Source organism: Mauremys mutica, chromosome 11, assembly GCF_020497125.1.
Source record: "Mauremys mutica isolate MM-2020 ecotype Southern chromosome 11, ASM2049712v1, whole genome shotgun sequence".
Taxonomy (NCBI): domain Eukaryota; kingdom Metazoa; phylum Chordata; order Testudines; family Geoemydidae; genus Mauremys; species Mauremys mutica.
The window spans coordinates 21158405-21186170 of record NC_059082.1 but is presented as its reverse complement, the minus strand read 5'-3'; the positions used below and the strand labels follow the sequence as shown (position 1 = coordinate 21186170).

Below are 27766 nucleotides of genomic sequence, written 5' to 3'. Positions count from 1 at the left end.
GTTCTGAGACTCTGTTGCTCCATTTTGTCTGAACAGCTGTTAAGAAGGGGTTTAGTATGGTAAAATTTTAAGTTGACCAATTTCTACTGCCTTCATATTAACAACAGTGAAGGTTTGGGGTTCTGTCACCACAGTGTTGGTTTTGCTTGTTACCACTAAAGAAAAATAGCATTTTAAAACACTGAGGCCTGGTCCACACTAGGACTTTAATTCGAATTTAGCAGCGTTAATTCGAATTAACCGTGCACCCGTCCACACCAGGAAGCCATTTAATTCGACATAGAGGGCTCTTTAGTTCGAATTCTGTACTCCTCCCCGACGAGGAGAGTAGTGCTAAATTCGACATGGCCATGTCGAATTAGGCTAGGTGTGGATGGAAATCGACCTTAGTAGCTCCGGGAGCTATCCCACACTGCACCACTCTGTTGACGCTCTGGACAGCAGTCCGAGCTTGGATGTTCTGATCAGCCACACAGGAAAAGCCCCGGGAAAATTTGAATTCCTTTTCCTGTCTGGCCAGTTTGAATCTCATTTCCTGGTTGGACATCGGGGCGAGCTCAGCAGCACCGGCAACGATGCAGAGCTCTCCAGCAGAGGAGTCCAGGCAATCTCTGAATAGAAAGAGGGCCCCAGCATAGACTGACCGGGAAGTCTTGGATCTGCTCGGTGTATGGGGCGAGGAGTCTGTGCTTTAGGAGCTGCGCTCCAAAAAACAGAATGCAAAGACCTACGAGAAGGTCTCCAAAGCCATGACAGACAGAGGATCCAGCCAGGATGCAACGCAGTGCCGTCTGAAAATCAAGGACCTGAGACAAGGCTACCAGAAGACCAAAGCGGCAAACAGATGCTCCGGAGCCTGCCACCACTGCCCCACCAGTGACCGTGGACTCTGACGATGGGATAGTGTCGACGGCCAGTTCCTCGGCGATGTTTGCGGACGGGGAAGATGAGGAAGGGTTTGTGGAGGACGAGGCAGGCGACAGCGCTTACAACGCTGGTTTCCCCGACAGCCAGGATCTCTTCATCACCCTCACGGAGAGCCCCTACCAACCCTCCCCGGCCGTTAACCCGGACCCTGAATCAGGGGAAGGATCAGTCGGTAAGTGCTTTAAACATGTAAACTTTTATTATTAATGGAACAGGAATCTGAACTATGTGAAAAGGAGGTCTATATATATGGGGATAGAACAGAAATCCTCCTGGGAGATCTCCACGAAGCTCTCCTGGAGGTAATCGAAAAGCCTCCGCAGGAGGTTCCTGGGGAGAGCTGCCTTATTGGGTGCTCCATGGTAGCACACTTTTCCGTGCCAGGCTTTCATGAGGTACTCAGGGAGCATTGCCTCCCCGAGCACGGCTGCATAGGGCCCTGGTTTGTGCTGGCTTTCACGCAGCATGCGCTCTCTATCTCCTTCAGTGACCGTCCTCAGGGTGATCTCACTCGGAGACTCCTGCATCTAATTAGGGGAATTACTGTAATGTTACGCCTGGTCCAAAGTATTTTTTAAAAATCTCCGGACAGACGGCGTAGTAAAGACTCAGCACGCTGCTGCGTGACAAGCGTAACGGAAAGCCAAAGAATCAAATGGACGCTCATGGAGGGAGGGGGGACTGAGGACTCAAGCTATCCCACAGTTCCTGCAGTCTCCGAAAAGCATTTGCATTCTTGGCTGATCTCCCAATACCTGTACGGTCAAACACATTGTCCGCGGTGGTTCAGGGCATAGCTCATCAATGTACCCCCCCTCCCTACCCCCAGAAGGAAAAGGAAAAAAAATCGTCTCTTGACTCTTTTAAATGTCACCCTATGTGTACTGAATGCTGCTGGTAGACGCGATGCTGCGGCACTGTACTGTAGCATCCTCTCCCCCCCCCACCTCATGATTAATGAATCATGGGTGGCTGATGGTGCAATAAGACTGATATCCGTCGTCATCATCATCAGCCTTGCTGTAGATGGTGTAGTGCAATACGACTGGTACCCGTCCTCATCATCAGCCCATAAGTAGTTGGCCTGCTAACCGTCTTCATCATAGCAACAGGGGGCTGAGCTCCATCAGCCCCCGCCCTTCATGTGTAAAGAAAAGATTCTGTACTGCCTGGACTGTCATAGCAGCAGGATGCTGTTTTCCTCTCCCCCACACTGCTTAATGTCCTGTCTGGACAATCATAGCAGCTGGAGGCTGCCTTCCCCTCATTTCATTTCAGTAACAAGTCACTGTTTCTTATTCCTGCATTCTTTATTACTTCAGCACACAAATCAGGGGACACTGCAACGGTAGCCCGGGAAGGCTGGGGGAGGAGGGAAGCAACAGGTGGGGTTGTTGCAGGAGCACCCCCTGTGAATGCCATGCAGCTCATCATTCCTGCATAATCTGACACGGAGCGGCTGTGCTCTCTGGTTCTCTGAAGCACTGGATCTCTACTATACTAGCCCCATAGTCTATGCAGGAATTATTCTATTTTTAGATACCATAAAGGAGGGATTGACTCGGGGAGTCATTCCCAGTTTTGTCTTCTGCGCCCTCGGCTGATCTCGGCCAGGGGCACCTATGACAGCAGCAGAAGGTATAATGCAATACGGCTGGTAACCATCATCATCTTGCCAATTTACAATGGCATGGTAGATGGTACAATATGGCTGATAACCATCTCTGCTGTCATGCAAAAGCAAATGAATGCTGCTGTGTAGCGCTGCTGAATCGCCTCTGTCCGCGGCATCTAGTACACATACGGTGACAGTGACAAAAGGCAAAACAGGTTCCATGGTTGCCACACTATGGCGTCTGCCAGGGTAATCCAGGGAAAACGGGCTCGAAATGATTGTCTGCCGTTGCTTTCCCGGAGGAAGGAATGAGTGACTACATGTACCCCAAACCACCCGCGACAATGAAATTTGCACCATCAGGCACTGGGATCTCAACCCGGAATTCCAAGGGTCGGGGGACACTGCGATGGGGTGGAACAGGGGCAGAGTTTATGCTTTCCGGATTGCCTGCAGCAGGAGTGCGCACGAGATAGGTGCTGTGCATGCTCTTGTTCACAGACACAGACTAGACTGTGTTCATTGTTCGCAAAAATGTATCTTTGCAACGAATTCACTCCCTTTTTCCCATCACACAGCTTCGACTGTCTCCAGACCTGCCACAGCATCCCCCTCACAGAGGCTGGCAAAGATTAGGCGGTGAAAGAAAAAGACACAGGACGAGATGTTCGCTGAACTTATGGGCTGCTCCCGAGCCGAGGCGGACCAGCAGAGCCAGTGGAGGGAGACCCTCTCTCTGTACCAGCGCTCACACAGCGAACGGGAGGAGAGGTGGCGTGAGGAAGACAAGCAGGCGACTCAAACGCTGCTTGAACTAATGAGGGAGCAAACGGACACGCTCCGGCGCCTTGTGCATGTTCTGCAGGACCGCAGGCAGGAGGACAGAGCCCCCCTGCAGTGTATCTGCAACCGCCCTCCCCCGCCACAAAGTCCCATACCCCCCTCACCCAAAATAACCAGAAGGAGGGGCGCCAGAGGGCGTTAAAACTGTCACTGCACCCCAGCAGAGTGCTCAAGTACCCAAAAGCTCTCATACCCTAAATTTTGAGAAGTCCTTCCCTTCCAGACTCACCCAAGCCCCAATCCCAGTTTCATCCCCTAACTGTCTAGTTAATTATTAAAAATACTTTGCTGTTAATTACTGTTTCCGTCATGCTTTTTTAACAGAAGACTGTGTTTGAAGGGGGGGTGGGGAAGGGGTTGGTAATTGCATAGGACGGTCACCTTTACCAGGGTACAGATACGGGGGCAGGATCAGCAGCAGGTCACACACACAGTGCAGTCAGTAGGCACCCTGGTCGGTATGGGAGGTGGTTTCCAGGTTCTGTGTGGGTGGGGGGGGACGTGACTTTGTAGCGGGGGAGGGCGGTTACAGATCTTATGCAGCGGTCCTTGTCCTGGACCGCAGAGTCACGCAGCAGAGGAATCTGTATCCGTCCTCCTCCGCCACAAGGTCACATAGCCCCCGCACACAGAATCCCAAAAAGGAGGGATGGCAGGCTCCGTTGAAACAACCAGTCCGGCACTGCGGACCGCTCTAGGAGCAGGAGCCTGTCATTCCTCGAGTTCAGAGGCGGTCTTTACATCACCGCACACCCTACCCAGCACAGTCTGCGTCCCAGTTTCAACCCTTTAACGCAAAGTCATTAATAAAGAAACCTTTGTTAAGTAACAATGGAACATGTATTTTATTTTTACACGTGTGTTGGAAGTGGGGGAAACGGGGTGAACGGGGTATGTAACTGCAGAGGATAGTCAACAGTAACCGGGTAAAGAAACAGGGGCAGGTTCAGCTTCTCTGTAAAGAAACTGAACAGTCACAGGTCACGCTGCTCGCTGGTACTTGAAGAGTTCCTTGTCACTGTCCAAGACGCCTGTATAGGGCTTCATGAGCCAGGGCATTAGCGGGTAGGCTGGGTCCCCGAGGATCACTATAGGCATCTGCACATCCCCAACAGTTATTTTGTGGTCCGGGAAGAAACTACCTTCCTGCAGGTGTCTAAACAGACCACAGTTCCTGAAAACACGCGCGTCATGAACCTTGCCTGGCCACCCGACGTTTATGTTGGTAAAACGTCCCCTATGCTCCACCAGTGCTTGCAGCACCATTGAAAAGTAGCCCTATTTCTCAGCAGCTGACTGTGGAAGAGGTGGACGATAAGGTGCGAGGAGGTGAAAACGGCCATAACTGCAGCGGGCTCCATGCTCGCAGTGCTGTGGCATCCGCGCTGTCACTGACCAGAAAAGTGCACGAACAGATTGCCCGCAGGCGCTTTCAGGGAGAGAGGGAGGGCGTGATTAACGGTTCAATGATGACAGTTACCCAAAACCACCCTCGACACATTTTTTCCCCCAGCAGGCATTGGGGGCTCTACCCAGCATTGCAATGGGCAGCGGGGACTGCGGGAACTGTGGGATAGCTTCCCACAGTGCACCGCTTCCAAAGTCGATGCTGGCCCCGTTAGTGTGGACTCACAAAGTCGAATTAGTGCCCTTAGTGTGGATACACAAATTCGACTTCGTAAGGTCGATTCCACAAATTCGAATTAAGTTGAATCGAACTACTCTTGTAGTGTAGACATACTCTGAGTAGTTCCTGGCTCCCAGTTCTGTGCTCAGATTACTAGATAATGTCTTTCTCCTGTTCGGTCAGCAATTCCCAGGCTTTTCTCCAGGATATTTGATATTATAGGCTCATTCACTCCATTTTTTTGGGAGGATTTGTGCTAAACATACTGAATCACTTTCATTCACAGATAGTCATTATAATAATATTAACACAGTCACTTTTATTTAATAAATAGATATTTTTAAAATCATATGCAACTTGAAGGACACAACAAGACTCAAATGCTTATAGTTTTTACCTATGGCTTTAGAAAATCGGATTGTACACCTTTATATTATGCTGTATAACCTTTCAGGAAACAGCTCCTTTATCACATACAGCCCATGGTATATCAGACACAGGGGTGACTCCAGGCACCAGTGCAGCAAGTGAGTGCCTGGGGCGGAAGCCGTGGGGGGCGGCCTGCCGGCTTCGGTGGCAGTTCAGCGGTGGGTACCTCGAAGGCGCAGGACCGACAGATCACCCGCAGGAACGCTGGCGAAGGCCGCCTGACTGCCGTGCTTGGGGCGGCAAAAAACATAGAGCTGCCCCTGATCAGACAGCATATTGAATTCTGCATTAATAACTTTCAAAGCGTCCTCACAACTCATCATACTGCTGAAGCTGCAGGAACAGTTTTCTGTAAGGCTTACTGCCAAATCTTTCACTTCTGTTATTCTCCTATGAAACTATCGCAATTTAGCACAGACTTGTACTAAAAGCTCACATTTTATATACTTAAGAACTGCAAAAATCAATGCTTGAGTAGATGGACACATACTAAAGTGACAGGAGTCCAAAAGGGGGGTTCCTTGTAAACCCACTTTATCATTCTGAATAAGCATCCCAAAGTCTGGAAGCCTGTGTGACTCTAAGCTTCCTAATGATGGAAATCTCATGAGAACACAGGATTTCTGAGAGGGATTTCCTGCTTTCCTTCAGTCTGGAATACAATGAGAATAGCCTTTTCTTCCTTGCAACTGGATTTTTGCTTCTGTCCTCAGATAAAACCAAAAAGTGAAGGCAGCTGAACTTTCGCAAAAGGTAACACATTTTTTTAACCTCCAGAAAGTTCGGTTTATGTTTAAGGGCAAAGATTCTGAACAGTTCTTACTCCGTCTGATCCAGTTCACTAATCCTTAACTGGAGATGCTCACCGTGCTTTATTTCAATGAATCAGCTCTCACAAAACAATCTTGTCACATTCATCCTCATCCCCTCCCCTAACTGTACATCTCCCATGCTAACATTCTTGTCAGGCGATAAGGTGGAAGTCATAAATAGCTCTGAAACTGCAGTTGAAGAAAATATGTGTGAATAGTACATTTAATTGCAATGAAATACATATGTTAAAAGAATATTATTAAGGTTGCAAAGTCAAGCACTCCAAAGTGAGAAAATGCCACATATAAGTCTGCCCATGCAAGTTTAACTAGGCTTCCTTGTGTACATGCATGATAATACAGGCTTTCATTGCATGATCACACTCTTTTTTCCACAGGACTCATGCCTCATTCAGTGCACAGGATGGATTATGCTCACCAAATGAGCAGCTATCCAATATTTTGTTTTCTCTTCATTGTTCAGTGTGAGCCCCAGACTTTATTTACTGCATGCTGCCCAAGCCCTACTCTGAAGACAGATTTATTAATTCCCCTCATTCCCTCATAGTATCTGAATGCTTCATAAACATTAATTAATGCATCTTCACAACACCCCTATCCAACGAGGGGTATTATCAGCCCCATTTCACAGATGGGGGAACTGAGGCACACAAAAACTGAGATGAAATGTTTTTCTACTAATTTTGAGTGCCCAATATGAGATGACCAGAGTGCCTAGCATTATATAGTATGTGGTATATTCAAAACACAGCTCCCAGTGACTTCAGTTGCAGCTGTGAGTGCCCAGCCCCTCTGCAATCTGGACCTCAAGATATTAGAATGGGCAACCAGAAAATGAAGAACACAGAAATAGTGCCCACCTGTGAAAAGATTGGATTAATCACCTAGGAACTCTATGGCAGAGGCGGAGATAGATCCAAATCTCCAGGGCAGCATGCAAATGCCTTAATCATAAGACTGTCCTTTCTCTTCCTGCAGTTTCCTGCCTCATTCACTACCTTCCAACGTCTGCAACAACTGAAGCAAGGGTCCTGCAGACACCAGCCTCCGTCACCACACAACCCTGATTCTTCCCCAGAGCACAGTCCAGTCTGTGCATTGAATCAGGGAGGGGGCCTATGGAGAAATAGTCCGTGAACCTGTAATTAAAAACTCTCATAATGCATACCACAAAGTGGCCAAATTAAGGTTTCATAGGTAACATTAATTCCAGCATTTTCTAATTTCTGAGAGTGTGATCTCGCAGTTTTAATAATGTGCTTTTAACATATTTGGTGTGTGTAATTTCCTGTAAAATGAAAAAACAGAAATTGCCTCATGTGGCATTGTATTGACTCTCAGATGGATTGTCGGTAGAGGTGAGCAATTGATTTTTTGGTTCAGGTGAGCCAAACTGAAAACTCTGGGGAAAAAATAGTTTATTTTGAACTGATACCGATTTTTTAAATTTGTTTTTGTATTTTTCTCACCAAAACAACAGCAACACACTCTGAAAGAAATAGTTTTGGATTGACAAACACTCAAAATGAAACAAAATGAAATAACTACTAATATGAACAAAAAGTTGAATAAAAAAGTTTGATTTCCATGGTAGTTTTTAATATGAAACCAAACTTTTTGTTTGTTTCAATTCTGGGTGTTTTCTACCCTCCTTTAAAAATAAATATAGGTAAATTTCAAAACAAAACATTATTTGAAAATAAAATAGTTGAATGATTTTGTTTCTAAATGGCCAAAACAAAATCAACCTTTTAAAAAAATACATAATCAATTTTTGGGCAAAACTCTTCACCAAATTCAACTGAAATTCACAAATAGCTTCAGTGCCCTGAAAAATGCATTTTCCTGAGAATGTAGTATTTGCCAAAAAAATTTCGCCCAGCTCTAGTCATCAGCAGGCTTGGTACCTTTAGATCCATTCCACAGACCTCTGCCATTTGAGCTATCAGTAAGAAGCAGTAGGTTGTAATTCTTTGTGGACCAGTGGTCTTGGTGCCACTAGATGGGACAGAACACCACACCCAGGAGGTATGTGGGTTACATATTTCCCCTAGCTGAGGAAATGTGTCCCAAGCTCCAGAGACTTCCCAGTTGAAATCCCGGACGAGCCCCCACTTGTAACACCAACAGACTCTGGTTATCGTCAGGCGGGATCAAACCTGGGATCTCAGTGCATGAGCCTCTACTGCATGAGCTAAAAGCCAACTGGCTGCTAGCTAAGACTGTATAGCAGACTCATTAATCTCTCTCTCTCACTAGATGGGACACGCTCACTCACTCTCTCTCCAGCCTTAGCAAACAGCCAGTTGACTTTTAGCTCATGTGGTAGAGGCTCATGCCCTGAGGTCTGAGGTCCCAGCTTCAATCCTGCCCACCAACAACCGGGGTCTGTCAATATTACACATACCTAGGTGGCATCTGTCAAAGGCACGGCGCACCTCTTCTCTCAAGTCCACATGGCTTAGCTTCGGAAGATGCACATGTATGTATAAAATGCCATATATGAAGAGAATATGTGTATTCCATACAAGGAAATGTGTATAAACTGGGTGATTTAGTGCTGTTAACTGAGCAAGCCAGTGTCTATTCCAAAAGTGAAGCTAATCCCCCAAATCCAGGGAGACTGTAGTTAAAAACTGCCTTTCAAACTCCTTGCTGTTAATGGTACAGCCTAGATAGAGCACTTAGATCTCCTTGCTCTCTCTCTGGGATAATTCATCTCCAGAGCAATATTACAGATCAATCTCTCTGAATCAATAATATTTGCATGCACTTATGTGTAGTTCATGCTAAGGAGGGTAAGCCAGAGCTAATCAAGCCAAAACATCATTTGTACCCTTGGCAGCTCCCTGCTAACTTTGAACAGTCCATTACATTAAAGTGCAATGATCAAAAGATCTAGAACTGAAATAGTGAGTACAGCTGATTTTTAAATGGAATTACTATAAAAGTCAAAGTGCCTTGTGAAAGCATATGGGTTTCTGCAAAGCTAATAGACAGATCTAGCTAATACCTAAATGCAGGCAATAAATTTCCCACAACCAGCAGACAGTTCTCAAATCTGTCTATCTAATCTGTCCATCACGGAAATGTGGGGAACCTTAATCCCTGCCGTGCCTATATAATCTAGCTATCTTCCTACCTATGTATCTAGCCCCAAGAGCCACACTGATATTTAAAAACTGAAATAATATTGCTCTTCTTGCTTGGCCTGTAAGAGAAATAGCTCAATGTGTTTATAGTGGAGGGGTTTTTTTTGTTATTTTTGCCTGTTTGATTATATGTGTAAGTGAGTGGGTGTGTTGTGTGCCTGTATGACTAATCAGGATTTCTTTCTTTGTCCGGAGGTGAGGATTTCTGAAAAAAGAGACTGGATTTTATTTTAAGGCCCTCAAGTCAGGACAGTTATGAGTTTAGGCACTTCTACAAAGCTGTATCTGTATTCTGGTCTCCTCTTAGATATTTGGCAGCAGCAGCAACATTCTGGCAGAATTTTTCAAACTGCACAGTTCACTAACAAATTACATGAACATGCAATTAAATATATCTGTGCTTTTGGTTTGCAATGGATTGAACATTAATCCAATATGCTTGCATTTGTGTATAGGATTTTTATATTTAAAGAGCCTTATTTTCATCTTTCGGCTTCTATTTGTGGGCATTCAAAACCGCATATGCATATTTTGCTACATACACACACATTTTGCAGAATCATAATTCTGCATGTGCAATTACTAATTGTAATACCTGCATGTATGATATAGGCAAATGATAGATTTTGTATCCTCAAAAGCCATTTGTCCCACCAGGCTTTAGAGAGCCATATTCCGCCACTTACATACCTGCAAAATTTAACATGTTTTAAAGTATGTGCACAATGATTTGAATCTGCACAGTGTGGATGTTCGTATGTGTATGCATAGGTAGGGGTGTGCACATGTGTGTATAGACGTGGAGACCCGAAAGACTTTGAGAAGAAAGTTGCATTTACTACTATGAATAACAGTTCTTTGAACATTTTACAATTTACAGCTTAGGATACAATAGTAGCAATGATTGTGAATCTCCATAAAACATCACTTTTTAATTGCAGCTAGGATCTGAGAGAGAGAGAGAACTTAGCTATTCCGCCAGGCCATACCACAGTCATTAGCTAATCTTGTCTGGGTAAAAATCCAAATTTAAAATTGTCAAACTGAGCAGCAGATGTTGAAAGGGAATTGGGCATTGCCAGAAAGTTGGTGTGCCAATGTAAGCTAGTGGATGCAGCATGGAGAAAATTGGAGAGAAAGGAAGTTCCTATTAAATAAAACCCAGCAGGTGACAGGGACACTGAAAGTTAAACTAGAACATCTAGCCAGGTTATATTTTGGCAACCACATTCATGTTTTTTACACTTCTGTAATACATCCCGACTCCATTCTCTGAAGGCTTGGACTGGCTTCCTCTTATTCACAGGTGACTCCTCTATAGTCTTCTCCTAACTTATAAGATGTCATGATCTGGTGATTTAATGACTCTGTTCTCTCCTCTGCCCATCGAGTTGTCTGCCCACGTAGCTCCACTGGTGCCTGCAGCCATAGGCACATTACGCACAGCATATACAATTGGCAACCTTGCTCCACTTCCAGCACCCTGTATTCCCTCTCAGGGATGGGGAGTGACACTGACCTGGAAGGTGGGGGCTGAGTGTGGCATGGATTTGATGTGCAAGGAGCTGTGGGACAGTGGTTGCAAGGAGGATGACTCCACAGGTACTGATGGTATGTACCATGGGAAAATTTCTGGTGGCACCCCGACTACCTCCACCTGCACACAGTCAAAGAGGCTTCTATTGGGTATTTGTGGGGATGTTGAATCCACCTAGATTTGCCAGAGGAATAACACCACTGGGTGAATTGTCTGAAGGGAATATATATATATATATATTATATATATATATATATATACACACACACACATACATACATACCAGGTCTCTGATTTAGTTGGTCAAGAGGGAAGTGACTAGGTTGCACATTTTCAGCCAAAACGTTAGCATTTTCATTCTTCTTTTGTATGGCGCTGGTGAAACAGTAAAAACAACTGTGTGACTACAGTTGGATCTTGAGGTTTCTTATCCAGTTCAGAGCAGAGGGTGTAGCCATATGAATAGCTGTGACACCTCCAGGCTGAGCAGAGATTGGACAATCATCTGTGATATGTCTGACCATTTGCACCACGCCACAGTTGCAGTTCAGCAATTCCCTCACTTTCCATCTTTGGAGTAAGTTATGCACATCTTCCATGTTGGGTGTGGATACAGTTTAGAGCTCTCCTTATGCGCCCTGGGGATGGGAAGCCCAGAACTTGTACAGTTGGGTCATCAATTAGATATTTTTTTGGTACGTCGACAGCCGTCCATGCTTCAAACCTCTTCTGCGAATGTCCTCTAGTGCCACAGCCCACTTCCACAAGGAGGGCTGTGGCACTAGACCAGATGGCTTTTCTTGATTTTAATAGGCAGGGAGGGGAGTGTTCTAGGTCATTGTGGAGCAATAGTGTGGTATTTGCCATGATCTTTATGTGCTTCCTATCTGTCGCAGTGTCTTGAGTATTTGCTGGCACCAGTACTGGGTATTTGATGTGAAGGTGCTGTTAATTATGTGAAGAGCGGCATTAATTTTGGCATCCACTAAAATGGTGTAGGCCTTCACTCCAAACTGGGGCACAGTATTTCACTGTGGAATGGACCAGGGCTAGTATCAATATTGGGAGCGTGTGGTCATCACTTCCCCAAGATGTTTCTGCAAGCTTTTGTATGATGTTGACGCTGGTCTTCCTTTTCCTTTTAGTTTGTTCAAGATGGCGATGGAAGCTGAGCACGAGGTCCAGAGTTATCCCTAGGTATCGTGGATTTTCATTAAACCCGGAAAAAAGTCTAATTTTCTGTCTTCTCCCTCATCCAATGTTTTCTGTGTGGCAGCTACTGCTGCTTTATATGGCAGACAGCCCTGGGTTTTTTAAAATTTCCTTAGTTTGATTCATTTCTCTTGAATATAGATTTTTTTCTTGTTTTTGGCAAGCAGAGAATTCTGGCCTCAGTGTAGATTTCTGTCTCAGTCTCTCACACACATACTTCACTTCCTTTGCTGTGTCTCCAACCTTTTCAACTCTCTCTTTTATTACTTGCTGCTTTCCCTTAAATAGGCAGTAAGCAATGGTCAGTATCCATGGGCCACCGGGAACTGTTAACTCATTAATAGATATAATGTGGTGCATGGATTTGGAGCCTCGCATGTGTCTGAAAAACCACACACATTAGCAAAATAAATTATTTTTCTTTATTTGTGGGTGTGTGTGAGAATTTAAGCTGTGCCACTGCTGCCCATGCTATTGTGGCTACGCTACTATTTATCCTCATGCTAGCTTGGTGACAGCTGGTGAAAGTATGTGTACACCAGATGGGAATCATACCCCTAGCTGGTAGTGTAGATAGGGTTGCCAAGTTTCTAATTGCACAAAACCGAACACGATTGCCCCACCCCCTATCCCGCCCTTTCTCCGAGGCTCTGCCCCCATCACTCCATTCCCCCTCCCTCTGTCACTCGCTCTCTCCCACCCTCACTCACTTGCTCATTTTCACCAGGCTGGGGCAGGGGGTTGGGATCCAGGAGCGGGTGAGGGCATCTGCTGGGGTTGCGGGCTGTGGGGTGGGGCTGGGGATGAGGGGCTTGGGGTGTAGGAGGGAGCTCCAGGCTGGGGCTGAGGGGTTCAGAGCGTGGGAGGGGGTTCTGAACTGGGGTAGGGTGTTGGGACGCAGGAGGGGGTTCAGGGTGCGGACTCCGAGTGGCGCTTACCTCGGGTGGCTCTCCACAAGTGGTGACATGTCCCTCGGCTCCTGGCATAGGGGTGGCCAGGTGGCTATATACAGTCCCAGCCAATGGGAGCTGGGAGCTGGCACTCAGAGTGGGAGCAGTGCACAGATCCCCTGTGGCCTTCCCTCCACCTAGGAGCCAAAGGACATGTTGCTGCTTCCGGAGAGCCATGTGGAGCCAAGTAGAGAGCCTGCAAGCCCCACACCAACCAGACTTTCAATGTCCTGGTCAGCAGTGCTGACGGGAACTACCAGGGTCCCTTTTTGAATGGGTGTTCGGTTGAAAACCGGAAACCTGGCAACCCTAATTGTAGACGTAGCCTCAGTACATGTTTGCACGGAACTTATCACAATAGGGCCCTGATCTTCATTAGGGCATATGGACTTGATTCTCTGCCAATTGAAATCAAGTCCCTTGGACTTCAGTGATACAAGATCTGGCCCTATACATGCAAATAATAAAATAAAGGGTGTGGGTTCACAGCTAAAGAGATTGGAGTTCTATACTTAAGCACAGCCAGCAACAGCAGTGCTAGCTTCCCCACCCTGCTAATGTGCTTCAACACTTCCCTTGTATGACCCATCTCTCTGGATGAGATGGTAACTGCATGCCTTCAGTTCTTGCCATATCAGTCAATGCTTCCCATTAATATAATGGTACTTTTTGCAATGTGGACACCTGCCCATCAGGAAATGTGCCAGGACCAGCAAACCCTTTTACATTTGTCAAAATGGGCAAATTGTCAAAATGGACATTATGACCATTTGAAACGTTATTCAAAAAAATGTTGAGTAGAGAAATGTGTCAAAACCAACCATATCCCACATAAAAAAAAATGTTTTTGACAAATCAGTATTGTTTGATGAAAAAAACATTTTGTCAAAAAATTCCTGACCAGCTCTACTCATTATTCTATTGATAATCGTCTGACCCAAATTCTATGTTGTTTCCTTGGAATGTAAATGAATATAGGGGTGTAGCTGAGATATTTTTGGTATATTTCCCTGTATACTTAATCCCAAATTGCTCACATATATATCTTGCCAATTTAGCATCACACTATCTGTATTATCTAATAATCTTACATTTTGCTACCTGAAATAATTCTTTTGTATTCTGTATATTTAGCTGAATTTCATCCTCCTGTTTCCATCCTTACTAAGGGCAACTAGACTAATCTTAGCCAAGATTCCAACACAGAAAGGAAGGTGAAATCGCAAAAGAGAAAGCAAATGGCGATATTAAGAATAGGCTCTTTGTTTTGCTCAGTTCTCTAATCATAAACAAAACCCAGAACTCACCGAGGTTCAGTGAAAAGTTCATATGAACACTTTGCTAAATTTTTTTGCTGTCTGGCTTTTAGACAATTTGGTAAATGTTTACCCAAAATAAGCAGATTTTGTTGTGAAACTGATGAAAGTCAACAATCCCCTAGCCAAATCATCAGGGTTTGTTATGAAACCAAAGATATTTATCACTGTCCGAATTTCACATTGAGTTTTTAGGTTTGTATGAGAGAAAAGTGTCAGCCAGGATCACACTTCATTTCTCTGAACTTTGGAAAGTTCTGGATTCAGACCTGGATGTTGCAGTTTGGGTCTATTGTGTTTGAACCTGAAACACTGAGCAAGACAGTAGGATCTGAAAACAAGTAAACTGAGCCTAATCACTAGGGTTCACCAAGAGTCATGCAGAACAAAAGGGATGATTCATGACAAGCCCTAGTCTTACACTGAAGTAATCACCAAGGTGAGAAAGGGTGGTATGTTAACAAATACAGTAAAAGCTGTGTTATCCGGCCCTATCCAACCGGAAAGCTCTATAAACTGGCATTTCTAATCTTCATAGAAAGTCTGTTTATAGCCCAGTTGTCGCGAGGCCGGCAGGCTCCCTACGTGGCTCCCCAGAAGCGGCGACATGTCCCTGCTGCTCCTAAGCAGAGGAACGGCCACGAGGGGTTCGGAGTGTGGGAAGGGTGTGGGGCGCAGGCTCTGGGAGGGAGTTTGGGCACAGGAGGGGTTGCGGGGTGCCGGCTCTGTGCATGCTCCCTCACCCCAGCACTAGCTCTGCACCTCCCATTGGCTGGGAACCGTGGCCAATCGGAGCTGCGGGAGTGGTACCTACGGACAGTGGCGGGGTGCGCAGAGCCACCTAGCTGCACCTCTGCCTAGGGGCCGCAGGGACTGGTTGCCACTTCTGGAGAGCTGCCCGAGGTGAGCCCCTTGGATCCAGCACCCTGCACCCCCACCCAGTCTTCTCTTCTCCAGACTAAACAAACCCAGTTTTTTCAATCTTCCCTCATAGCTCATGTTTTCTATACCTTTAATCATTTATGTTGCTCTTCTCTGGACTGTCTGCAAATTATCCACATCTTTCCTGAAATATGCTACTCAGAACTGGACACAATACTACAGTTGAGGCCTAATCAGCACAGAGTAGAGCGGAAGAATTAAATCTCATATCTTGCTTACAACACTCCTGCCAATACATCCCAGAATGATTTTTTTTTTTTGCAACAGTGTTACACTGTTGACTCATATTAGCTTGTGATCCACTATGATCCCCAGCTCCCTTTCCCCAGTACTTTTTCCTAGGCAGTCATTTCCCATTTTGTATGTATGCAACTGATTGTTCCTTCCTAAGTGGAGTGCTTTTCATTTGTCCTTATTGAGTTTCATCCTATTTACTTCAGACCATTTCTCCTGTTTGTCCAGATCATTTTGAATTTTAATACTATCCTCCAGAATACTTGCATCACAATACTAGTGATCAAGTATCAGAGGGGTAGCCGTGTTAGTCTGGATCTGTATACCTGCCCCTGGAAATTTCCACTACATGCATCCGACGAAGTGGGTATTCACCCACGAAAGCTCATGCTCCAAAACGTCTGTTAGTCTATAAGGTGCCACAGGACTCTTTAATACTAGTGATGATCCTTTGTGCTTTAATCAGAGCATATGAACAGCCAAACTGTATGGAATTGCAAAAATGTGTCCAGAATGTAGCATCAAGAATGTGGTATGATACTGAACTTTAGTAATGAATCCTCTGGTATTGAAATTGAGAGGGAGAGGGAGAAAGATTTATCTTTCTCTCTTTCTGCATCTATTCTCTCCACATTGAATAGTCATGCTTCAGTTCAGCAATGGTGACTGTTACAAGACTAAAGAGAATGGATATCAGAAATGGCACAAAGCATGACACTAGTAATTAGAGATAAGTGAATAACTGACTTTATTAATTTGACCATTCTTCATTGTACATTTTCTGCAGTTTCCTCCAATGTATTTATTATTCTGCATTATTCAACACATAACTTCTATGAATAGTTTTGGCAGAAATGAGTGTTTGATATTCCTAATCCACTACTAACTCCACATCAGGTCGTTACAATGGTCACAATACTGTTCGTCGTCTCTGATTGGTTGAGTATATTTTTTAGAATTAACTTTCTGGAGCAAGTATTCATGATAATTGATTTCTGGGTGAAATTCACCCCTGTGCAGATGGCCAGAACCAGGCCACACTTAAGTCCAATTTAAGCCATATTTTGAAGACCTATAGTGCACAAGGTATTGTGCTGGGCCTCCACATGGGGGAGACATTGATCCCCTCTGAATGTTCTTTGATAGTCACTGAATTGGGCAAATCATGAGTCCAGAACTTGGTTCTACTCTCTCTATCCTCTAATACCTGCCGCAGAGGGAGCCTGCATGGAACAGGGCTCTGTGCTAGTCACAGTGCGCTATCTGCATAACCCCACCACCACACACCACTCCCCGTTCTTGCAGACTTACTGTCTCGTTTCTGTTTCCAAGAGGTGCTCTGCAGCTGAAGCTAGGGCTGTATTTGTCCCCAGATATACTGCCCTTTTGTGAATATTCCTACCGGCAAAATCATTCCCTAGAATATTCATGAAAAACCAATGGAAAGAATGCAGAAGAAGCAAGTTCAATTTTTTATTTAAGTGACTATTATAAATTTGCTCCACAGCATTCACCCCAAATGAATACATGATTTGGCATGAAAATGTTCGGAATGGAAGTATCTGTGCTTATTCACTATTCATGAGTCAAGAAAAAAATACCTCCGACATTCATGGAAAATTCAGTCTAATTACTTCAGAGGCTGATGATTCTGCTGTGCTCAAACAAAGGTTACAGGTTCTTGGATCTACAGGTAGTGAAATTAAGGAAGGAAATTAAAATGGCTGGTCAGCTTTAATTTTTAATGGTTCATAAATGTCTAGGTAATAAACATACACTTTTTAAATGAAGAACAGATTATTCCTATCATATAAAAATGGTTCTTTTCATGTCATTCTTTCATGCTGTTTTTAAGGATTGCATCAAAGGCAGCTTTCTCTTGAATAATACACTAATATCAGGACCGTTCTACTCGTTCTTGCAAAGCTCTACTCATCAGAAAGCCCCGGTCAGTAACTTCTGTTAATGGATGAGTAAAATACCACTCCTCTTTCCTATCACTATTAGAATGATAGGGTGAACAAGAAGCATATGTGCTTCGGCTGCTAAATTTAACAAGTGTGGCCTTAGGCCCCTCGGCTTCACATATGCGTTAGCAGAATCCTCTTTCTGCATGTACTTGTTTCTTTGTGTAAAGATTTATTAGTAGATAGATAAAAAGATCCAAACAGACACACCAAAGCCACAACTATGCATGTTACTACAGCTTGTTTCAATACAAGCATATGGATTAAAATATAGCAGGGGTAACCGTTTGCCTCTACTGAAATACTAGGCATTTATTAAATAAGAAGCCTCATTACCAATTCCGTATGCCACTTTGTTCAGTTCTAGCCTTTCAGAAAGCAGGACAATAACCATAATGTATGTACCTATATGATGGGCAGAGAAAGGGTCCTTCTCATTGTTGATGGAGATGGTGTTTGTATTCAATTTAAAAACTATTAAAAATAATTGAACAATGAGGGTGCATAAATTTCTGGAGCCTGCCTGAGCTTGACATAACTTACACAATATACATGAAAGATTTGCAAAGGGGTTATATTCAACATTCATAAAATAAAGAAAAAAAAGCTTATTAAATCACAGCAGCTCTACTACTCCAAAGATAAAGAGCTCTGTCTTGAACAATATTTACTCATGCACATTTCTACAAGACCAAGAGGATGAAATTAATTCACAGACTTTTGGTTAATGTGCAGCAGAGTTTGTCTTCTACTCAAGACAAACTGGTTAGAGGGCAGAGCATCACACTTCTGCCCTGGGAATATAACCCATCAGCACTATTTGATTCAATAACTGAACCCGCCTCCTTTCCAAACCAGTGCCCTACCCCTAAGCTCAGACTGCATAGACTCATCACATTCAAGTTTTCCCCACCACTTGTGAGTGATGAGATTCATCTCCAACTTATGAAAGTACCTTGATCTCAGAAACGGGGAATGGCTGACACATTTTACTGAAGTTATAATCCCTGTGATTGGGAAAAAAGCACGTTCTCTATTATTAGGGCCCTGCTGAGCTCATCATTGTAGAAACATATTGTAAGAGATGGCTCCTGCCTTAAAGAGCTTCTATCCACAATAGATAAAATATGAGGCAAGGATGCATTATTACAGATAGGGACCTGAGCACACAGAGAGGAAATGACTTGCTGAAGGTCACATAGTAAGTGTGTAGCAGAGCTGGAATAGAACCCATCTCTCCTTAGTCCTGGCCCATTGCCTTAACCTCAAAACCCTTCTTCTCTCACTACGCTCATCTGGAGTGAATGTGAGTTCTGGGGAGATGCTATGGGTCCAAGTTGTTGCAGTCAGTGTCCCATTACACTCCCTATATGCATGTGTACTGCTGCTGCCAGAGGTGAAGGTGAGACAGAAGAACCCTCTAACCCTATCTCAGAGAGATGGGTTATGCGTTTGCAGGAGTGCCCTTAGATGGGCTGCGGGGAGAAGTCCCCCAGCCTCTTAGATTGTCCCCCTTCTTTGACCAGGCTGGCCCCTGTGGACCAAGGGGCAGGGCATTTCCACAGATTCCCTCCCCCTCACACCCTCCCCCTCAGCCAGGGAAGGTTTTTCTCCTTTCCATGTAGTTTGAGATTTCACAAAACTGGAGCCCATTTTGTGAGGTTGTCAGACATTTGACAAGGCTCCCTCCCAAGTCCTCAAACTTCAGTGGGGCTTGAACCTCTCCAACAGGAACACACATTCACCCACCACTATGAACTCTCCCTTCAGGTGGAGAGAGGGCCTGATTCTGACCCCAAGGGACTCAACTGACAAACTGCCATTGACCTCAGTGGTACAGGATCAAGCCCATATGGCTCCATGAGCACCGTGTTCTCTAGACTAATGCTCTCCCCAGAGTCTGTCATTGCTCCACTGCTCAATCTGCTGCCTCCTATAGAAACCAAAGACACTCTACTGCCATTGCCACTGTTACTGTTCTCTCTTCAGGCAAATGCTGTTCCGTAAAAACAAACACTATGGTGTAAAACAATGGCACTAATCAAAGTCAGAGGGCAGCATTCTCCATCCACTCATAGCATTGCAATCCAGGACCAAAACTGTTGATGCCAACAGAGGTATGACAGTGTAAGAGCAATGAACGTAGGTCCCAAAGTATTTTTTTCAGTGCATCCGGCCTATACTTCATTGAAGCCTCCACTTACAACACCACAGCCTGCCTGGAGTTCAAGTCCAAGAGCTCCTAGATTTCAAAGCCAAAGAAATGTAGCAGTTAATAGATATTAACTGTTTCATAAAAGAGGCGGAGCACATATTTAAATTAATACATTGTCTTAATTTCTTGTCATTCTCAATCTTTTCCTTGTATTTTCCCCGTTAATTTCTCTCCCCTCGACTTCCTCCTATTTATTCTGTGCTTTCTCTGTCTTTAAAATTCTTTGCTTTCTAGTCCCCACCATTATTTTTTGCCTCTCCGTTCTTGATTCTTCCCCTGCATCTCCATTTCATTGCTGTCCTTTATTCTCTCTCTCTCTCTCTCTTTCCCTAAATCCCTGTGCCGCCCTGTCATTGATCTTCTTTTAAACACCGAAGAATGTGTAATTTTGTACCCTGTACTGGCCAAAGCATTGTGTGTCTTAGCTATATGTTAATCAACTGATTTTTAACTTTCTATAAGGCCAAATATGTTTCCATTTTTAGTAATGAGAAACCAGTGGTTTATAATCACAAAACAGATTTGACACATATTGAACACAAAGAAACAAGCGTGTGAGCAAAAATAACTAAACTATATATAAATAGGCATCCCACTGCATGTTTTTGTATAATACCATCTCTATATAATAATAATAAACTAGAATATAGTCTTCCAAGAAAAACTGTAGAGGCTGGGGTATGAACAGAAGATATATGCACTAGGACAACTCCATTTGAATGAGCTAATTGATTAATTACGTGTGCAAATCAGCTGTTTGCACATACAGATAATTGTGTATGGAATTTCCAGTTCATAAGTCTGAACCAAAGCCCAATGAAGTAATTGAGAGTCTTTCCTCTGGTATCAGTGTGCACTGGATTGGGTGCACAGGCAAAACAGATGGGTTTGCATATGCAAATGTGGGGTGCAACTAGGGTGACCAGATGGCAACTGTGAAAAATTGAGACGGGGTGGGTGGTAATAGGCGCTTATAGCAGAAAAAGTTCCAAAAAACGGGACTGTCCCTATAAAAACGGGACATCCGGTCACCCTAGGTGCAATGGATCTTTGCCTCTACATTTTAAAATGTGGCACAGAGATCTGAGAAGAGAGCAAAGTACATGGAGTGACCAGTTGTGCTCGTAATTTCATAAGTAAACTACTACTGCCTATACTGAGACTTTCTGATTGGGAGCTTGGCACAGCAGCTGTAAAAAGTAGTTCAGCAGGTAAAGCTGGAGGTAAAATGCGGTCCAGTCAGGGCCACCCTTCCTCCCTCACACCTCTAATCCCAGAACTGTGCAGGGGAGACCACCCCCTACGGGGCACTAGGAGCAATAGGTCAACCTCTCCAAAGTCATGTGACTTTTGAGAAAGAACCTGCAGAGAGAAACTAGCCAGAGACTGAAGCCCGTACGTCAACTGCAGAAGCAGTTTAAGCAGGGACCAATAGTCATTGATGTTGTCTAGCTAGATCTCTGTCTAGCTAATCCCCTCTGAACATAACCCCATTGAAAGGGCTTAAATAATAAAAACAAAACAAATCATGGAGCAGACATGACATCTGTTGCCATCATGTTGTTTACTTTTCTTGTGTGTTCTACCTCTTCCTTCTTCCTTTTGTCTGTCTTGGCTACTTAGATTGTAAGCAATTCAGGGCAGGGACTGTTGCTATTCCATGTCTGCGCAGTGCCCAGTACACTGGGCCTCCTTTCGCCATTGGACCCTAGGCTCTATTGTAATAAACATGATGGATAATAACTATGCTGGCAACAATACATTTGGCCTCAGGTATCTTACATATGAACAAACCAGCCAAAAACAAATCAGCAGCTTTGGGAGGGGAAATGTTGGCCAAGGATGTGGATCAATCCCAGGTTCTACGGTGGGAGCTTTTCTGAATAAAGAACCTTAAGAATCCTTGGTAAAATGAATGCTTTTTGCATGTATCTGCACTTTCTCATTCTGCCAGGGAACAGAAATGGACAAAATACAGTGAAATAGGATGCTCTTGCATTAGGTCTATCCCAGTACTGAAGACCCTAAAGGTTTGGATAGGGTCAAAATTTTGCTCTGAACATTTAGGTGCTTATCCAAACCCAGAATCAGCTTCTTCCAGTGATATTAGTGTTGCCACTATGTAGTGCAGGAGAAGAAGATTTATCAGACGCTTTGGCAGCTACAAATCAAGGTAGTAAGAATGGGCCAGTTAATGATACCTTTACCCACAATCAATAGTACCATAATCCACAAGTGGTTCCTTTGATTTCAGTGGTAAAACTTGTGGAGTAGGCTTCTATTCAACATCAGTATCAGAATCTGCCCAGTATCATCAAGTTTGGTAGGATACAGGTCTATCTGTAAATAAACTGAACATAATTCTAGTGTAAATTTATTGTGTTTAATGCATTCTTGGCAATTCACAGGGTAGTTTTTCTACCAAGTTCTATTCTTTACAATATTTTCAGTGCAAACTATTTTTCTTGATTTTGCCTGATTGATGGCTACATCTCTTCTGTCTGTACATGGCTTATATTTGTTCTCCACCTTTCTCTTGACCAGATTCTCAAATGATGCAGCTCCAGTGAAGTCAAGTACAATTATACTGTACTAATAGATATGTCACTCTGTGAACCAACGCTGATTTACTCCAGGTGAGGAAGGGCCCTGGATTTGTGCTGTCATTGGCTGTGTTGAACTGAGGGAATATGGCAATTTGTTGGGCTCTCAGTAAAAATGTAAAAGCAATGTAACTTTTGTTCCTCGTTTCATATTTGTACATTCTAATTGAATCTGTAAAGATGGAGCTACAGCAGTTATCCATCTCATTAGTCCCATTCCAAGTTTCAAAAGTTTTCTCTCTAAATTTGGCTGCTTTTGGCCAATGATCTTTTAAAAAAAACCCTAGCATTTTCAACTTTTAACCCAAATCACCAAGAACAAGGGCTGAAGACTAGGTTTGAGTGGGTGTGTGACTGTGTTCCCCACCCACAGGAAAAGCTCATGCTATTTATCTTAAATGAGTGACCCAGTCTATTGGCCTGATTCTATAATTTCACAGACTTCAGTGGCAATGGATTCTGTTCCCTAATCACTGACAATACGACCCATTACTATGGAGGCTGGGTCTTGGTCCTTGGCTTCCCTTCTTTTTTACACCAAGCCTTCTCGCAAAACATGATATCAGTAAATTGAGGCACAAAGCCATATTCCCCTCTTCAGATCCTGTTGATGCTAGAGCCTGTTAATCTTCTCACTCTCCTAAATAGAGGTTTCTCTTTAAATGCTTTGCTGAATTGAGACCTTTTGCAATATCCTTTGTTGGGCTTAAGGGTATTTGAATGATACTGGGAAATTTTCTTAATGAAGTAGCCAGGGAAGGGATTCTCAGCCAGGGCTTGCGAGGCCCCCTCTGGGCAGCCCTGATTTCCCCTACTTCTTTCCCTGCCATCTATTTAGACTTAGTAAATATGAAGCTGGTAATTTGATACTTTGGCCTCTAAAGCTTACGTTATCCCTCAAAGGCACAGGCTTATGGCAGGGTAGATCAGTTCCTCCCCTGGAGGGACTGTGCCTGGACCTCATGAAGGGGAGCACATTCCACCATCTTCAGGGCATGCACATTTCCCCCGTAATCCCTGGACTGCTGGGGGGGATTGTATTTGCAGGAAGTAGAGAGGGAGAAGAAAGGTGCTGCATGGTGCTTCACCCTCCCTGACTGGCCAGTGCAGAGGAGAAGGGACATTTTCCTGCCTTTCCTCTGCTCCCTCATGGCAATTAGGGCTCTGACGTGCTAGGAGGAATCCACCCACACGGCAAGGTGAGCACAGGGCCTGTGATTTTTGAGTGGTTCTTGCAGGGAGGTAGCTGTGAGGGTGTTGGCACCCCCTCAGTGTGCATTCACACAAGGACCAGTTGCAGCCTAGCCTGTGATTTGGGGCACTTGAAGCCACTTAACTCTTCTCACAGAAACAGAATGTCAAAGGCAAACAGGAAGACACAGCAATTCCAAACACCCAGCTCAGAAAACAGTGGGGTGCCATACCCGAGTCTTCAAAATGTAGGGAGATCCTAGGAGCACTTTTTTAGAAAAATGTCTGATCGTGGTTGAAACTCCTCTGTGTAAGACCATTCACTTACAGTAGGAAATATATCCCAGCATTCTTTTGTGTGGTAGCTGGCCCTTTAAATTTGGTAGAGAAATGCAGTTGCAGCCCTAGAGGGGTCATTAAGTAGTTGACTGCTTGTTGGTGCATTTCCCTTGCTTCCAACTGGTAAGTCTTCTTAGCCCTTAATATATTTTCCCCTACTGTTATTCCAGAAAATAGCCCATAGGCTGGGCATAGCATGTGGCAAGTCTTTAACTAGTTTTGAATGGATATATTATGTTTTCCACTTTCTAAATAACTGTTTTTAAAAAGCACTTCTCCTGGCAAGTGGTTTTTTTTCTTATTACAAATTTTAAAATGTCCAGTAAATCCTTTGTACAGGATCTACAAGATTCATGTTGGTTCTGTACATCCTGACTAGGGAGCCCAAGGAAATTACTAAATGTACTGGAGGAGTAGATTTGAAATGGGATTTAGAGCAGTTGTCTATTCAACTCCAGCCCAGAGCAGTAGTGACTAAAAGTTATCAGCTGATTGTCACTGAGTGGCCTCAGTGAAATGAGTATTGGTGGTCTCAGTCAATTTCCCTGTAGATAGTTTTCACCATCATGACTGACACCATCCCTTGCATTCTTATTAGACAGGTGAAGAATTCAATGGACCATAGATAATGAACCTTCTAGGTCAGGATTGAGGTATATTGGCAGGGCAGTGTGAGGGGGAGTGTAGTATCGCTGCCTGTGCTTTATCTGTTCTGTGGATTCCATACAAAAAGGGTTTCAGCAGAATCAATCTGGCATAATTCACAAAGACTTTATTCACATACCATATTTACAAAGCGAAGAAATTCTGTTCCCAGAGCTGGTCTAACAGCCTCAGCGATGCTGATGCACAAATGAGGGAATAGCCCAAACAAAAAGAAAAAGAAGCCCAGCTGATTTCAGTTTAATTGAAAATGCACAGGAAGAAAAGGGAGTATTTCTCAAAGGGAAAAGGACAGAACTGGTAGCAAAAGCAATGTTAGTTGCAAATTCCTGTCAAACAACACAGAGACTAAAGAAAATTGCTTCCCCCCCCCTTTTTGTTTTTGTTCAGATTTTTCATTATAAAACCAATAAACTAACACTGAAATACAAAAGAGAAAACAACATTAAAGACCTACAATGAAATGTTACTGAGATTAGTAAGGCTGTGGGCCAAATTGACAAATGTCTGCGAATGCAGAAGTGCACAAACACTTTGCCATGTGTTTGATTTTAGTTGCGCAAATACTTTGGTGCAGACTTTGGACAGATATTGGGCTTACATGCACACATAGCTAGTCACATATGTAGAGTCAGGAGAGTATAAAATTGTGGGTGCATTTTTCTCAGGCCCATTTACAAATCTGTCCTGTAAACCAACAGTGTCTATTTATCTATATACATCTTCAGTGATGTGCCCTCTTCTTTCACACTTCCAAGGCTACCTGATTGTGGAATTGGAGTTTGTCTCTTGTGCTGATTTTCATAATGACTTGGTATTTAGTGTGTATAATGTAGTCTTACCATTTTTTTACATTTTGGCCAACTTTCTGTTTCATGAACAATTCATCTCCTGCAGTGTGTTTTTTGCCCTTTTGATTAAGGAAGGTTAATGGCCTGTATTTGCAGAAAGGGCTTGTTTTGCTTTCTCACCTAATCCAATTTAAATGTATGCTGGTCTAATTTTTGCTAGTCTTTCTTTTGATCTAGTGACTATTATCACAGATTCTGAATCATTCCTCAGTGGTAAATATCACCACACCAACATTTGTAAGGACCACTGTGTGACTAACTAATGCGCTTACACCTGTACCTTTTCTGGAGACATAAGGGGCCTGGGCCAGAAGGGATATGGCTTTTAGTATGAATTTCTACAACTCAGCATTACTTTTCTAATTTATTGGAATTTGTAATCATTTTGGCAAACCAAGATGTATTGGAAGCATGCAGGAAGTTACTAATCTTTTCAGATTCCTCATTTATCTCTAGAGGTATTAGGGGATCATATAAAAGTCTGTTGCTGCAGAACTGTCTCGCCCCTTTCTTCACCCCATCCTCAATTTCCACAGGAGAAAGTAATTAGTGTCTTAAGACTAACCTCCCAGGACTCTTGTTTAATGGAACATGAACAATTTATTTGAGTAATTTTCACTTCCCAGGATTTTCAAAGTGCTAGTCAGAATAAAGTCTATTATGAATATACATAAAGATGTCTACACTGAGTACTTTTGAACCTGAAAAGAAAGGCAACTTCTGTCTTTTTGTTTAAGATAATTTAGTCCTTTTTTTTTGGTCCAGTTTCCCTAGTGCCTTGGCAGCCTATTGCCATGTGGGAGACTTGGGTGAGGTTGGTGTTAGTAGATCTGTTTGTCCCTGGCCCTTGCAAGCTACTCATCATGCAACAATCTGATACTAACTGCAGTAGCAACAGCTGCCTAAAATAAATGGTGGGCTTCCAGTAGTGAGTTCCCCTCTCAAGGACCTCTTTCGTACATTCCCCTACAGGATGACCATACTTTCAAAAGTAGAAAAATAAGGACATGACAGTCAGGGAAGTATTTAGGTTGAGGACAGGAGAGGCTTATGCAAAAGTTGGAAGTAAAGGGATGATTTCTTCACTTTCTTCCTTTCCTACCCCTTTCAGAATGAAACATTGGGCCAGTAAAGAGACAAACTATAAAAACAGTATAAACAAAACCAGGTTGGATCTCAGCTAATGCCTGTGATTAAATGGGAGGAGGTCAAGGTGTCCAGTTTGCACTTTGATTACATAAATCAGTCTCCCTCAAGAGAAATCACTGGAGCTATGCTGATTTACGCCCTGTGAGAATCTGGCTCGTGCTCTTAGCTGGGCTTGATGAACCCTACTGATTTCTGTGTGGATAAAAGCAGCAGCACAGAGTTGGGAGGGATTCATCTTAATTTCATCCTGTTGGCAATCCCCAAGCTGCTTCTTGTCAATTTCACATCACTGCCTCTCCCCATGCTGCTATTTGTCAATTTCACTCTGCTGCAGAGTGCTAAAATGACAAGAAGTGATACAGTGACCCTCACCGACATTAAAGTTATAATGAGAAGCATAGCAGTTGGCCAGCCCATATATTTTGCTTTCCATTCCTCATACATATATTATGTATGCCTGTTTTATGAAGTTGAAGGAAGAAGATTCAAGGTTGTTTAAAAGTAGGAGGGAATACCTGTGTCAGAGCCACTTTTCAGTGCTAGGAAGGAATAAGTGCAAGTATATTATTTTATCAGCAAATTATAACTCTCTCTTTTTTGAAAGTTTAAAAACATTAACCTCAGGCCACTATGTAAAATCATATTTTTCGCAACAAATGCTGCTCTGGTGGCCTATTTCAATAATAAAAGACAACAGGAGACCATAAAAAAGGACAGTGCAAGATGCTGAGAAACATTCCTTTCCCAGGAGGGTGTACTTAGCTTTGTCTTCAGACACTTGAGAAATATCATTACCATGACAAAGCAAAATGGCAGACCCTGGGGAACATTACAGTAATTATAAAATGATCCTCTTTTAAAAAGAAATTGTGACTTATTTGGGCTTTGCTCATTGATGTTTGTCACTTTCATCATTCAAACACTTGTTCACAGCTGCAGGGTAAAAAGCTTTATTAGATGAGAGATGGAGAACATCCTGGAACAAAGCATCACACATTGGCACCTCGGTTACACTATTTGGCCATTGTACAAAAAAAATCTACATTTGCAAATGCAATAGGCATAGACTCATCATCTTTATGTCTATATTTGTATTACAATAGCACCTAGAGCTCCTAATCATGGACCTAGACCCCACTCTGCTAGGCACTTTCCAATCACAGAACAAAAA

General features: G+C 43.6%; 1 long non-coding RNA gene across 1 annotated transcript in view; it reads left to right on the top strand.

Moving 5' to 3' along the window:
• Positions 1-22447, top strand: part of LOC123344594 — a 28754-nt gene extending 6307 nt beyond the window's left edge. Inside the window, exons 3-5 of the long non-coding RNA XR_006572598.1 lie at positions 12109-12160; positions 17473-17565; positions 22344-22447. This is a non-coding gene — a long non-coding RNA (uncharacterized LOC123344594). The remainder of the gene's footprint in view (positions 1-12108; positions 12161-17472; positions 17566-22343) is intronic.
• Positions 22448-27766: the final 5319 nt, after the last annotated feature.